This window comes from Atheta coriaria, unplaced genomic scaffold, assembly GCF_025399875.1.
Source record: "Atheta coriaria isolate IRGN ID8LTWV9N9 unplaced genomic scaffold, Caltech_Dcor_3.1 hic_scaffold_5_pilon, whole genome shotgun sequence".
Taxonomy (NCBI): Eukaryota; Metazoa; Arthropoda; class Insecta; order Coleoptera; family Staphylinidae; genus Dalotia; species Dalotia coriaria.
In genome coordinates this window covers 11,422,109-11,437,155 of record NW_027045447.1, presented here as the reverse complement: position 1 = coordinate 11,437,155, position 15,047 = coordinate 11,422,109, and the positions used below count along the sequence as shown (strand labels likewise).

The window sequence follows — 15,047 nt, the reverse complement described above, 5'->3', positions numbered from 1 at the left end:
ATGCAGAGGTATTATTGGCTAAACAATTTCTTTATTTTATTTAAAAAATAATTTTTTTTATTAAATAAAAAGTAGCCTATAACCATTCGAGGACCACTAAGAATATGTGTACAAATTTTCATGATGATCGGTTAGGTAGTTTTTGCGTGAAAGTGTAACAAACATCAGGACTTTTGCATTTATAATATTAGTAGGGATTTTTTAGTTTTGGTTTTGCAATTTTTTTTCTATTTCTTTGCCTGAAGGTATTATAATATTGATTAGCAAACGCCAAACCCTTTTTGCAATAATAAAAAAAAATCTATGAATTGGTAATGAACAGAAATATAAATTGGCGAATATTTCATGATAATTTCGTGGCGGCCACCATTGAAAACATAGAATTAATTCCAGTTTAAATTGAAATTTCGATTCAAAGCCACGCGCAGCTTTCACAAAACGTTCCGTTCAAATATTACAAAACTAACCGGATATAAACAGCTGCGACCAGGATGTAATCGTGCGTGATATTAATACGCTCGCAGCTTAAATAAATTTAATATCGCCAAATTATCATACACTAAGTATTTATTTAGGCATTCCTAAATAATCTATACTTTAAACTTCATTTCAACTCGAGTTTTGATTGTCAGTTGACTAGTAATTATTCAACATCCTGTATGACCTGCAGTGTACTCGCGTATGCAAATCCATACCTGCTAAATCTGCAAACATGTCAAGTTATTAATTATTGAACACTTTGGCCGTCGGATTCGATGGCTCGACGCGCGAGCACAATGCATCGCATCATATTCACCGCGGTCGGATGCACCGATGCGTTCTTACCTAGCGGCTAGCGTTGAGTTGAGGTTATGTGGGTGTGTGCGCACGCCTCGACAAACGCCACAATGAAAATTTAAATCTATTTGTACTGAATGCGCACGTGAGCGATTCGTCGGCACTAGCACCGCGCCCCGAGGAGCGCACGTTTGAGGTTATGAATATTTCATGGTTTTGGTTATGCAAGTTTTCTCTTTGGCTTCGCGTGCATCCACCCACACACACATTGCTAGATATCTATATGTGGTGTGTGTGCACAAATGGCAAATCTTTCAGCCGGTGAATTTTGTAGGAAAATATGATTCTAAGTTTATTCAGTTATTCAATGCTCTCCATTCAATTTTTAATAATTTATTTCGTAAGCTTATTTACTTGACAATTCGCATTCAATTGCAGGCAGGAATAACACAAAATGAGTTTGAAGAAAATAATACAATGAATGTTAATAATTCCCGCGTGAAAGTTGGCAACGCTCGAAAATAGTTTTATTCATAAATTTATCATTGTCTTTTACTTAGCGGTATATCTTTGATATTCGCTGCGCCAAGTTTGGGTGAATTCAGTAAATTTTCCGTATTGTTACGGCTGCTGGTCTCGCATTGTCTAGAACTCTAGACCTAGACGGGCGAGCGTTTAATTACTATGATTTCGTTTGGACTGCTGAAAGACGTTGAGACAGCGCTGACAGGGTTGCAAATGAGCGCAGTGTTACGAGTTGCGAATTGTTGCCGAGTTTTTCCAGTCAACGTCGGCGAATCGTAAACGATGCTATTACGGAATGTGAGTAAGTATTTTCCAAGTTTAAGTAGTTAAGTACTGGGGAAATTTGTCTAGGAAAAATTTTAGGCAAAAAGACAGAAAATTTGTGTTTACATGGCTAAGCAATAATAAAACAAACATTATTCAAGTAAATTTTTATGTATTTTTATCATAATTCTTTAAATAGTGCAGAAAAATTTAATTTTTTTTCTGTTTTTAATTTGACAGCTTTGTTAATGTTAAAAAATTCAACAGAAAATTCATAAAAATTTAAAATTAATAAAATTTGAATAATAAATAGTGTATTTTGTTGTAATTAATTTATTATAATTATCTATATATATATAAAATGAATTGCTGTTCGTTAGTCTCGCTAAAACTCGAGAACGGCTGAACGGATTTATCTTATCTTGGTCTTGAATTATTCGTGGAGGTCCAGGGAAGGTTTAAAAGGTGAGAAAAATTTGAATAATTGCCGGGAAAATCCTCAAAACAGCTCTTTTCTATAGAATAAAATTTGACATTGAGATTCAATCATAGTTATAGTTAAATAGTTGAATTCGAGATGGCGCGCTGATGTGCATTATTGACAAAACTTTATATAATTAATTTGTTTAAATTAAAATTGCTAATCTTATTGATAGAATTGACTCTTACTACGAGTATGTCTAGAACAAGTAAAAACGAATTACATTTTTATTAAACACTGCCGGAACGAAGTCGCGGGCAACAGCTAGTGATTAATATAATCTGAAATTTACTAGTGTAATAATGCAGTTGTTGGTTGTTTTTGTATTTTCTGCATAAATTTGAATTCATGCAAAGTGGATCCGAGCAAAAGTAAGCGAGGTTAAGTTTTCGTTTCAATTTGCATTTTGAATTTCGCGACGTTTTGGGACACGATGCTTTTAAGCGCAACGTAAGCGGATACCTTACGAAGAATTTCATCATTGGATGACCTCCAAAGACGCATTGCAGATGTAAAATACTTATCCATTTTTTATCAATAACAAAATTCTTTATTTAAACACTAAAAATTAAAAAATAAAACTTTTTACTTATTTTACTCTTCTATTTTAATTCAACTGGTATTCTGTATTCTGCGACTTTCGACTTGACTACAGTTTCATAACTTCTTCAGCAAAATTAGCTCGAAAACGCAGGAGTGCTAATTAATACGTATGGTATACTTAACCACAGTACGTAATACTGGTAATATGGACTGCGTACTGAGTAGTTAGCAGGGAATACTCGGAATACTTTGGAATATGTGTAGCACTATGAGTGCGCTCTGGTTTTTGTCGAGAGTGAGGGAGTGTTTACTATTTTTAGGTCAGAGGTGAGCAAACTGCACTTGCCGAGTTTTGCCACATCGTATAGACAAGCAAATAATTCACGAGGGTGAAATTGCCAGCGTTAATGTTACAAGAATATTCGTAAATATTTATCATAGCGTAGCATTTATGTAGGTAATTAAATTTTAATTGGCATTTTTTGCGCATGCGCAATGAACAACCACTTGTCATCATAAAAATTTATTAAAATAATTTTAGGTGTATAAATAAATTATGTAAAAATATATTTTTCAGAACAAAGCTTAATAAAAATTGCATGGTATAGCGTGAGAGTGTGCAGGATGTAAATGAAGAGCTTAGTTAAGAGCACAAAACACATGCGCACCTATTGAAGGATTAAATTAAGGACAACGGCTGTCGTCGGGCACTCGGCGCAATTTACAAGCGGGTGGGCAGGCGGGTGTCGCATGGTGTGGGTGTTGGAAAGACAGCATGTCGTGTTAACTTCGGCGGAGGAGTGCGCTGCGAGCGATGTCGCTCTTAATGAACTTCTTGAACGCCCGCCGGGAGATAAAATACGAACTAATTTTTGCTTCTTTTTAAAAATTAAGTTTTAAACTTTTATTCTGCTACTCTCGACGCCATAAGCTATTTTCTAGCACTGTGGAAATGTTGCCAAAACTGTAATTTGTGTTAATTTCGTCAAATTATCAAGAAATAATAAAAAAAAAATTCTAAAATGACAAAAAGGTAAAATGCCATGTTTTATATTGAGTGCATGAAAATTAAAATGAGATTACCACAAAAAACAAACAAGCTTTCAAAGAAAACTGTAGGCGTGGATAAAAGCCAAGTTTTATTTTACTTGCTAAGCAAACAAGACAACACGCATTGCATGTTGGTATACATGTGTTGGCGTTGGTCGACGTTAAGAAATTGAACGAAATCATTTCGAAAACCGATTAAACTTTTATCCGCCGCTGAACATATTCTGATATTACGTCCGGGACATCCTGAAAGATACTCGTAAAGGCATGCGGTGGGTAGAAACAAATTGCGAAGAAAATGTCATGTTTTCTCTCCTCTTTTCTTCTCCTCTGTTTTTTTTGCTGTGGTATAAACTTGTTTTTGTCTTAAAAACTTTCAAACAATATATATTTACATCTTTTTGCAATTTTAAGGTTAGAAAAGTTAACAAAACGCAAAATATAAAATAGAACAACAAGATAAGAGTAAAACGCCAAAAATAAGAAGTAGAATAAAATTGGAAATGGATTCACGTACGAAAAAGGACAAACTGCGGTAAGCTAGCAGCTTATTCAGCTTATTTGGGGATTGTTATTCAAGACACGTGAACTTTTGGTGTTTTGTACTTGGTACAATCATTGACCAAGCACTAAAGTTTTTTTCCCTGATACAATCTCTTTAATTCTTTATTTAACTATGTTTTTAATTAAGTTTTTATTTTTTTTTTATTAAAAAAAAACTGAATTCTCTCGCATTGTTTTCCAATTTACGAAATAAAATGTATTTGCAGGAGCTAGAGTGACGTTTTGAAAATTTAATAAATTAGCCCCGCGCGCAATTCGTCTTCCAGCTCGCAAATATAATTTTTCGGAATCATAAATCTTGTAAAAGTTTTTCGGCGCCGAAATTGAAATTACCCTTCTTCCGATCCGCTTCGCGCTTTTTCTGAAAAATGCCACTAGTCGCCCACTCTCAACATCAACAAACACATCCGGCGCGCCGGTACAAACATATTCGTGCACATACACCTGTTAAATGCTCAATGTGTGAGTCGCTACCGAATGCGGCGCCTCGTTCGCGATGTCAGCAATAATCTAATATCACGACCAGCGCGTACTCCTACTGACGTACAAATATTATCCGCATTCATGCCATACACACACACATGGAATCTTAGTTCAATTTCAACATTGATATTCGAAATTCCCCGAGTGTTGAATTATTTATAAACACGCGCCGTATGAATACATTTGGTGCTTCCGCACGGCAATTAGGAAACGTGATTTGCTTTTTTGAAGGTTACAACTTACGACCCTGACCATCATCAAGAAAATGATAAGGAATTAATAAAAAATTAAGGAAAGTGATTGATTAATTGCGTAATATCCGTTTTGTATTAATTTATGTCATTTTTTTACCAGTGGCAAAGAAAAATTTGTTTTTATTAAAAATAATCCCTATTAATATTATAAATGCGAAAGTCCTGATGTTTGTTACACTTTCACGCAAAAACTACTTAACCGATCATCATGAAAATTTGTACACATATTCTTAGTGGTCCCCGAATGGTTATAGGCTACTTTTTATTTAATAAAAAAAATTATTTTAAAAATAAAATAAAGAAATTGTTTAGCCAATAATACCTCTGCATCTGGCTATTTGACTACTTTAACGCCATCTAGCATTCCAGCAATGAAGCTCAAACCTAAGTACTATAGTACCATCACACTGTATTATCACACTGTATTACCGACAGCTACGTCAACATCAAATCCAATTGACTACACTATGGAGACTGTACACTATACTTCCATGGACTATACTTTCAGCCATTTTAAACTTCCCGCCATTCTACTTCATTGTTACTTCTTCTGTGACTACAGACGCGTACGGAAGCAACTTCATTATTTTAGATATTCGCGAGCGAAGCCGCGGGTTAAAGCTAGTTATTTTATAAGTCTAAATATTATGGTTAAAAATGTTGAAATAATTATTTTGTTAGTAAATATATCAACTTTAGCAAAATTTGTATTTTTTTCTGTGTATTTACACACATTACAATACATAATATATATTTCGAGTAGGGAACCTAACGAAATTCGTAATTTAATGCCATTTCGCCCGTACGATCGTTGCGAAGTGAATACGGAAACAAAGAAATGCTTAGCCGGCGAATAAAACGCTTTAATTATGTAAATGTTTCGTTGCCGGCGCAGCTTTTCGGACGGCGCGAAACGCGCATAAGCAAATACTATATTCAGACATTAGAGCGCGTGTCGAAATGGTTCCTTTATGCGCACATCCTTGCTACGAGTACATTTTCATTCACTCACTCTAAGGTAAAGTCGAGTGTTTCTAGGTAGTAGTCCTAAGAATGCAACTGTGCATTTATTTTGTATCAAGTGAAATTCACCTGATAGCGATTATGAGTTTCGACTTCAACAGCAAGCTGAAAAGTTGGATTTGTTGCTGTTTCCTGAAGCACTGGAGGGATAAATGCAATCGGAAACGTTCCGAATTTATAGTTGAATATGATACGGTCGGAAATTTGTAATTTTCGGATTGTTGTCATTTGGAGAACGTAGTAGGAGATATTCAATTGATGTAAAAGTAAAGTAAAATCAATCCCGATTTGTTTGAAAACTATTTCCAGTTTTTTTTATTTTTTATTTAATAATTTTTGAATATTTTGACATTTTTAGTATTTTATCTTTGAAATTTGTATATTTTTACCTTGTCTCCTATTTTCTGCCCTTATCCCATTGCCCAGCACCCTTAAACACTGTTATTACCCATTGGCGTTCGTCCACGCTCTGCGCCATTTTCTCGTGTGATGATCACCTTAAATATGTATATAGATACATGCAGCTTCTCTTTGCACACTTTTTGCCTTCATGCACATGCAGTCTTGTCCGGATCCCAGTTCATCGTTACGTAGTTACTAGGATCATTTCATCCTAGAATGTACTTACACTTACATGACTCCAGAAGTGTTGAATTCCATCCAAAACCACTCTGCACTCCATTTGCACACCAGCAGCATGAAACCACCTCTCAAAAAATGTTTATTTTCTAAAAATACATCCAGTTAAATTTATTAAAATAAAATTAAGTCAAATTTAATTAAATTTTCGAAAATAAAATAATTTTTCTTTTCGAAAATGTTTATTTTTATTTACAGCATCATGCTATATGCTGACTGTGTCAGGAGTAAAACGAAATGCTTTGAACGCCCGCCCACGCTAAGCCACGATGGTAGTACGTGGCCCACATCCGCATCCACATCCAGCAGTGTTTTGCATTTGGCTCCCAAGCGGCACCACCGCATCCGCATTCCGCTCCTCCTAATTCCGTCTCGGGCTTTCATCGTTTCTTCCATTTCATCTCCTTTGCGTTCTAACTCGAACTCCAACTTCACCTACACCTCCTACACAGGCTAGTCATCAAGAATACATGCCTTGTACGAGTACTCGTACGTCTAAAAGAGTAGCAAGGTCTATTTTTGCGATGCGTATCATACGAATGATATGTGTGTGCTGCAAGGTGGTTAGAGGGGTTGAAATAAACACGGAGCAAGTTTTCAACCAGACTGATACATATTTTATACTTAGACTTGTATCTGTTTGAACATTTTTGTAAAAATTTAGTTTAAGATAACATTTGGCATCTGAGTCATTGAAAAATCAAGATATATAGCATTTTTAAAATGATAATAATGCGTTAGATTAAAAGTTTAGCCAAAAACGGAATTTGAAACTTTATGGTCCACTTTATGAAAGTTTATTTACGATCGTATGTTTAATGTGAGCTTTTATACCGTCACTATTCTCCGCTCGTTCGTTTATGGCCATTGGTTTTTTTCTTAATAAAAAAAATTCAAGTGACAAACGTTGGATCAGCGCATAATCTATTTATGTTTATTATTAATTTTTATTTTTAGTTAAAAAACGTTTATTTTGCGTGATTTCAGTACTTTTAAATCCATTTTTAATATAATAAAAGCTTAAAATCAAAATTTACGTTTTCTTCAACTGAAAATTAAAATTTAAAAAAAAAAAATTTAAAAATTTGTAAAATATTTGTATATAAATGTAACCATCTGATAATGATAGTGTTAAATCACTTACGAGTAACAAAATTTTTCTTTTCTTCCACTGGTGATTGCAACAATTACAATCGCAATAAAACCCTAATGAATACTTCGCCTTCAAACGGACAATTCTGGTGGTTTGGCTACAATTAGCCTGGTCGCTGAGATTATCTAGAAATTAATGATAGACCTCATTAGATAATAAAACAAGAATGATTCGTAGTTTAATTATGCTGGCGTGCGCCAGCCGAGTGTAGTGGAACATTTCATAATCCGTCGAATTAATTTCATTGAATTGTGTAATAATCTCTTTCATTTTTCATTCCCATCGCCGCAATCCACAAGAAAAGCAGGAAGCGAGGAATACGGGTTGAAGGTCTGAAGGATGATGCGAAAGGGGTGGGTTTATTGCTGCCATTCTTCGAAATGGAATAAAGAAGATGAGTGTATGAGAATTTGCGTGCACAGATGCGAAATTACTGATTTCCAGCAATATCTTCTCAAATTTTACGATTTTAGAAATAGAAATACACTAAAAATTTATAAACAAATATTTGTTATTAAATTTATGAATTTTTTGTGTAATTTTTTTGTATTTTTGGCAATTGTTCACTTTTTTACCAAAGGTATATTCAAAGCACATCGCGTGCAATGTGATATCGTGATCCACTTCTATACTCACACAATTACGACCAAACTTAATCTAATCCCCTTGTGCCAAGTACATAAACAAGATAAAAATAATAATAATGATTTTTAACGTTTTTCTGTGTTGCAATTCTCACGTGCAATAATAATTTGTATCTACATACAATATTAAACAAAATGAGACTACATAACCTAGAATTCTAACCTAAAATAACATGCCACATCATAAAATAACACATAATGAAAACATACGAAAATTTAACATAACAAACAATTATCAACTACACTGTGTATTTTGTAAATGTTTTGTAATCTATATATTTCTGTAAATGAATGAATTTGTGTTTATTTATAATTCCAGATTAATTTTAACGCTTCTGAAAACATTTCCGACCTCCTTTTGTTAGTAAATTATTTATCAATAGTACGGCAATTAAAAAACCGACTCGCGTGCGAATAAAGTTTATTACAGGGATATTTATTACCGAAGTAAAAGTTACGCGCGTTTAAATGACCATCACGAACACAGTTTTGGTTAAATCGCGATGTACGTAGAGAGAGGGTGAGTGTTTGGTGTGCAGATCGCTGCCCGATTGCTATGAAACACCCGTAAGTTTTCCGATTTGAGTTTAATTGAAGTTTGCGTATTTATTGCCGTAATCGAGTGGCTCAAACTGCAACCCTCGGAAACTTTCCCGAAACAATCATTTCCGTTATGGACATGTTACTCAATAACTTTAAAATTAAATTTATGCTTTCTACGTGCTTAAAAACTTAAAATAAATTTTTTTAAAGTTTTTTATTGATTTTATGCATGCGCAATTAATTAGCGATAATATTCGAGTTTAAAGTGATGTTGTAAAGTGCTTGGGATCAACAACAAGCGAAATAAGTTGTTTGCTATGGCTTATCATAACGAAATCATAATTTTCTTTGAGAGAATCGAGCGTAATTCCTCGACTCGCTGTACTACTCGAATAAAACTTCGACGGGGAGTTCAACTTCAGTGAAGAATTAAGACGTAATAAACTTTACTGCGCCACACCGGGTGAAAATGCCGAAGGGTGAACGCGGGGTGAGTTTATTAAGAGAAGTGAATAATTCTTTGTCGAGGCACGTTTTAATGCGCGCTCTGGGCGAAAAATCAGCATGCAATTCGGTGACGTTAATTATCAGGACCCGGACTGTGAATATATTGAAATCACGATAGGAGTAACTAAGCCCACAAGGAGAAAATCGTGTGAGAGGTTTTACGTGTATGCTATTTATGCTTAAAGAGTATGTTTGGTTGCATATGTTGCAAGAAAGGTTTCTAGATGAGGTTAATGGAATGATTTATAAAACTTATAATTTAATAATTTTAATTTTAATTGATACGAAGTTTGGCACTTCAACTTAATGAAAAGCGAATATCTTCGAGTCCTTGAGCGTTGAGTTTTCGCATTTCCTGGTCCAATTACACGCATTTACGCATTCGAGGAGCGCGCGTCGTTTGGGAAAAACCGCATTAGGAAATACGGCCATTATTGCAGCATAATAACGCCCTTTAATTAAGCATAAAAGCGCCTTTTATTAAAACTCAAAACGATTATGATTATGATGGCGGTCGACGGCCGCCACTTCAGTAACGAATGCGCTTAGCACCCGGGCGACGGGAACAAGCCACGAGTGGGAAAACTTAAAATCAACAGCAGTAAACGACGTAACTAAACACAAAAAATTAATTACACAATCACTTTTAAAAATAGTTTAGTTTTACTCCGTTTACACAAATATTTCGAATTGTTAGGTCAATTTTTAAGATTTTATTTATTTAAATTAAAATTTAAATATTTTGCTGAGGGAATAAGCAAATAATACATTCAAGAAACAAGAAAATAAATAAAAAAAGCTTTTTCTACTAAAAAATCTATAATAAGCTCCCTATTCAATCAAACAATAGCAAAATTCTTTCATTATTATAAAATCAATTAATTTTTTTTGTTAAACTCAATATCTGAACATTTGCTGTTTTTATTTATAAATATAATGTATGCACTCTATTTTTCGATTATAATGTAATCACGTTTTCGTTTTTCTACTTTTTACTAACGAATTAACCCAAATAAGAGTTTACCGCGTGCCGACTACCGAAGCTACCACAAACTACAACCACAACAACAGCGACTAAAAAGTACAATCGACAAGCAATTTCATGCACCAACTTTGAACCCTCCAGCGCCATTATATGCGTGTGCGAGTGAGGTTATGTACGCTGAGCGTGTTTCAAAATGCGGTAATCGGTGCTGATGCGTTGATGACGGCTAATTCAACGCGATCGCGTTTTAATTTCTTCGTTCATGTCAAATTTACTATGTTAGAACAACAAATATAAACAATATAAATTTTTTTAAACAATTTTTGCTCTAAAAGTGATTTTAAATGTGTCAAAAGTTAGTTGGAATTAATTACGAGTATATCCGTACATTGGCTGTGATTAAATCTAAAATGTTCATCTATTTGTGGCAATTTGCAAAATTCCATTTGCAAACCCTATCCGTGCGGAGTGTGTTCAAGTGTGCTCGGGTGAAATTCGTCGTCGGGCGCATTCCGGCTTCGACTGGTCTCATTCGAATGCAATTAAAGCACATTAAGCGCGCCGGCGTTGTTGAAGACAGTTCAAGAAGCGGTCGCCATAAATCAGCCCAGAGCGTGTAGCGTACAGAAATCCGGCAAACACTGCGCCAATGTGGGACAATAGCTTGGTACAAACGCGCCGATGAGAAGGGACACATGTTTGCAAGAATGTGACATTTACACAGACATAAATATCTTTTCGACATCAAATTAAAACTAAAACACAAAATTGTCATTTGTAAAAATTGAATTTTTAAAAATTTAGTTTAATAAAACGTGACTTTTTCCCATTGACGCTGAAAGCACCTTTTGATTGCAGTGCAAACTGCATCTGCGGCGTGCAATGATGAAGAGTGCGATGCGCAACACTGCAATTGAATTCGTGTTAGCCAAGACGCGCAGAATCCTCCACGATTGTTGCATTGCCAATGAGTACCACACACAATGGTACATATTCAATTGGCCCGGCGCCTCCACCAGCCGGAGTAAGCCGAAGCGTGATATAAGCGTTATTGTAAAATGAATTCTGTCTTGGGCCGCGCTCTCGTTTGATTTTCTTGATAGAAATCGTGCTCTGAATTGCCAACTATCCCACAACTTTGTATCGTACAATCAGCACACATCACGAATATCGCACATATTCGAAAAATCACCATTTTAACTTTTCAACATATAAAAATTCAACTTTTTCAAAAATAAAACAAAAATCTTAGATTTTTCATCATACATTACAAATACTCATTATTTCATAGATGATGTTGAATAAAAAGATGTGCAAACGTTATTTTAAGCTCAACTCTTCCATGAATTCGCTCTGGTTCTCGAACGGGTCACAAAACGACGTCAACCATTTAAAAAACGAAGCGAAACGAAAATGCACGCGCGCGTCAAGCAAACGGCGTGGCAAAGCAGTTTAGCGAATAAAAAGAAATGGAAACGCGCGCGGCGCGCTGCCACCATCGAAAAACGCACGCAGGATATCACCGGAAACGTCCGGACCGGCGGACAGACTCGTGTGCGTTTAAACGTTTTAATATTCCAGCCCCGAAAAAAGAAGTTTCCTTTTCGCGTGCGCTCGTGCAGAAATTATTATTTTTATATCGCCTTATATATTATTATACATATTAAATGTATGTCTGCGATATTGAAATATTTTTTTCTACTCTTTGAAGAGAAAATTTATTATCCACATAATTTAATTTAATATTGAAATTGATTTGATAAAAAATCACAAACACATCAATTGAACTTGTAAATTAATAAAAATAATTTTTCTTATTCTTTTTTGAAAACATAAAAAATAATATTATTTAGTTTTGTTGCACACAAAATGTAAAACAATATAAACCAGTTTTGATATAATATCACCGGTGAACTCTGGAATACTGGAATACTGGCCCAGTTACTGAAACGCAGTAGAAATAGCAAAATGCACACAATATTTAGTTTATCACTGGCCACACCACCGCCACGAGCTGTGAGGTTATAAATATGCAAATACGCGCGCGGTCCGACTGATACACCGTAAATTAATCGGCGGCGCGCGACGGTGCATACAAAACGACCGCATTGTTCACCCGAATAAAATAAAAAAACATCGAAAATGCATGAACGCGTTGAAAAACGCCCCGCGAAAAAAAAAACACAACTCTCTAAACATCAACGAGAATGTTGTGTTGCGAATGTGAATGTGATTGTGGCAAACAGATGTTTCGATATGAATTTGTCCTATCTTTAATTAAAGCATTATACTACCCCCTCGGTGTTGATATGCGCGAGAGTACAAATACTGTGGCAGCCAACGATTAAAACACGTTACGAACAAACTAGACTAGTACTACAAAAATGTTGTTTTGGGTGTAATAACACGGATTCCAAACCGGAATTTCAAATTCCGCTGAAAGGGTTGCTTTTTTCTATGGTTACTATTTTGATAATATTCTGCTTTGGTCAGCAGTATTATTATTTTTTGTGTTTCAAGTACATAATGTTGTATAGATCTACATATTTCGTGTTTTGTGACTTTAAAAATGTTTATTTGGGGTTTTTGAGGGTGAAATGTGTTTACTTTTGAAATCTGTTGTTTACGATTCTCATATAATTGTTGTTGCTTGGGTTTCCGATTTTAATTACGCGCCATTATCCCTCGTTAATGCATCGATACGCAGATTTAATTTAATTGCCACAAGCTGGGCATCATTTCGCGCTGCCACCATTGGAAAATAACGGAAAAGTTGTGTTCTTGCATTGCGTTTTACCTTTAAATTTATTTGCGTTAATCGGATTATGGTATTGTCTGTGGCCCGCTTTGCAATTACAAACGGTATTTGCATAGTGACAAAATTACAAAATATTGTGTCACAATTTTAAAGAAAAAAATTTTTTTTTTTTTCATTTTTTCTTATTTAATACGGAATATCATAATTTTTTAACAAATTATAAGTAAAATATAAAAAAATAAAAATAAAATTTAGTGTTTTACGTGTCTAAAAACAAATTTTTTGACCATCTAACATTTTACCTTTAATTATTTAAACACTTACATTTTCTAAACTAGTAAAAAACTTGATATTTATTAGGGTGGCCGTAATCGTCCTAAAATTTTAATACAAAACTTTTAACTTTCTGCCTCGTCTTTCCTGGTTGTCCAAGCATGCACCCCATTTTTTCTCTGCTCTAACTTCCCTGAGTTTCCATCGCTCGTTTTATAAGACGTGATGTCATCAGTACCGTCCGCGTCACCAACTTGTGTGCAGTCACGTCCGTAATGTGTAAATAAACCAACCAGCGAGCGGTATATCATTCTCTACGTTCGCTCTCGAAATGTTCAGGACCTCGAAGCTCTGGTGTCGCATTTTGAACTCGGCGATGTCAACTCGCCAACGCGAGTCGAACGAGGAAGCGACCGCTGGCGCAGATGCTGTTTTCGTTGGAGAAGGAAAACAATGCGTCGCATGACGGATTTGGCAAGGATTGTGGACGATTCGAGAATCAAGCGTTATAGATGCACGACGGTTAGGACAAAGTGAATTGCAATTTGTAAGCTGAGAGAAGTTTAAACTGACCGAGTAGCCACGATTTTGATTTGAATTACGAACGATTTCCTCATTGTTCTCTAACATGGAGACGAAGTCAACCACAATGAATTGAATTATTTGCAAATTCAAGAGGATAAATTTAAGTGATTAGTTTAACCGCTTAAAATGAGAACAAAGAACAAAAATTTTAAATTTTTTAATTTAAATCAAAAATACTGCTTTTTATTCATTAAAAACTGACAAAAAAATCCAATATTGATCTAATTTATTGTTTTATATTATAAACTAGCTTTAACCTGCGGCTTTTCTCGCGAATATCTAAAATAATGAAGTTGCTTCCGTACGCGTCTGTAGTCACAGAAGAAGTAACAATGAAGTAGAATGGCGGGAAGTTTAAAATTGGTGAAAGTATAGTTTATGGAAGTATAGTGTACAGTCTCCATAGTTTAGTCAATTGGATTTGATGTTGACGTAGCTGTCGGTAATACAGTGTGATAATACAGTGTGATGGTACTATAGTACTTAGGTTTGAGCTTCATTGCTGGAATGCTAGATGGTCTCCCGCACTGCCAAATTATTTGCCGATAAATACCACTCGAAGCAAATCTTTTCTTTTTCGTTTTCTTTAACTTTTTTTCTTAATTTCTTTTCTCTCTGGCGATCAATTTATTCTCTGGTTTGCAACTTTTTTACTTTTTTGATTTCCTGTTACCGAAAGCTTTTTCCTAGTGCAGAAATTACGAGTTGGTGAAATGTTGTTCGGCAAAAATTTACTATTCGTAAAATACTGGATGTAGAAAAAATCAGAAACATGAAAAATAAATTAAAATACTTTTAAACCTTTTTAGAAATTAATTTTATACTTAAAAAGTAAAATTATTGTGAATTTATTGATAGAAATCAATTTTTTTAAATTAATTTTAAATAAATTGATAAATATTCACTCAAAATGCGTAAATATTTATTAAAATTAATTAATTATCCAATTATTAACTACGTACTATAAAATAATTACATTTTTCCTTCAATTTATTA

General features: G+C 34.6%; 1 protein-coding gene and 1 long non-coding RNA gene across 3 annotated transcripts in view; one reads left to right on the top strand and one right to left on the bottom strand.

Moving 5' to 3' along the window:
* Positions 1-15,047, bottom strand: part of LOC135792928 (uncharacterized) — a 114,379-nt gene that overhangs the window by 17,312 nt on the left and 82,020 nt on the right. The gene's annotated exons all lie outside the window — the stretch shown is intronic.
* The window catches only part of LOC135791853 (insulin-like growth factor-binding protein complex acid labile subunit), a 40,455-nt gene that overhangs the window by 3,790 nt on the left and 21,618 nt on the right, over positions 1-15,047 (top strand). The gene's annotated exons all lie outside the window — the stretch shown is intronic.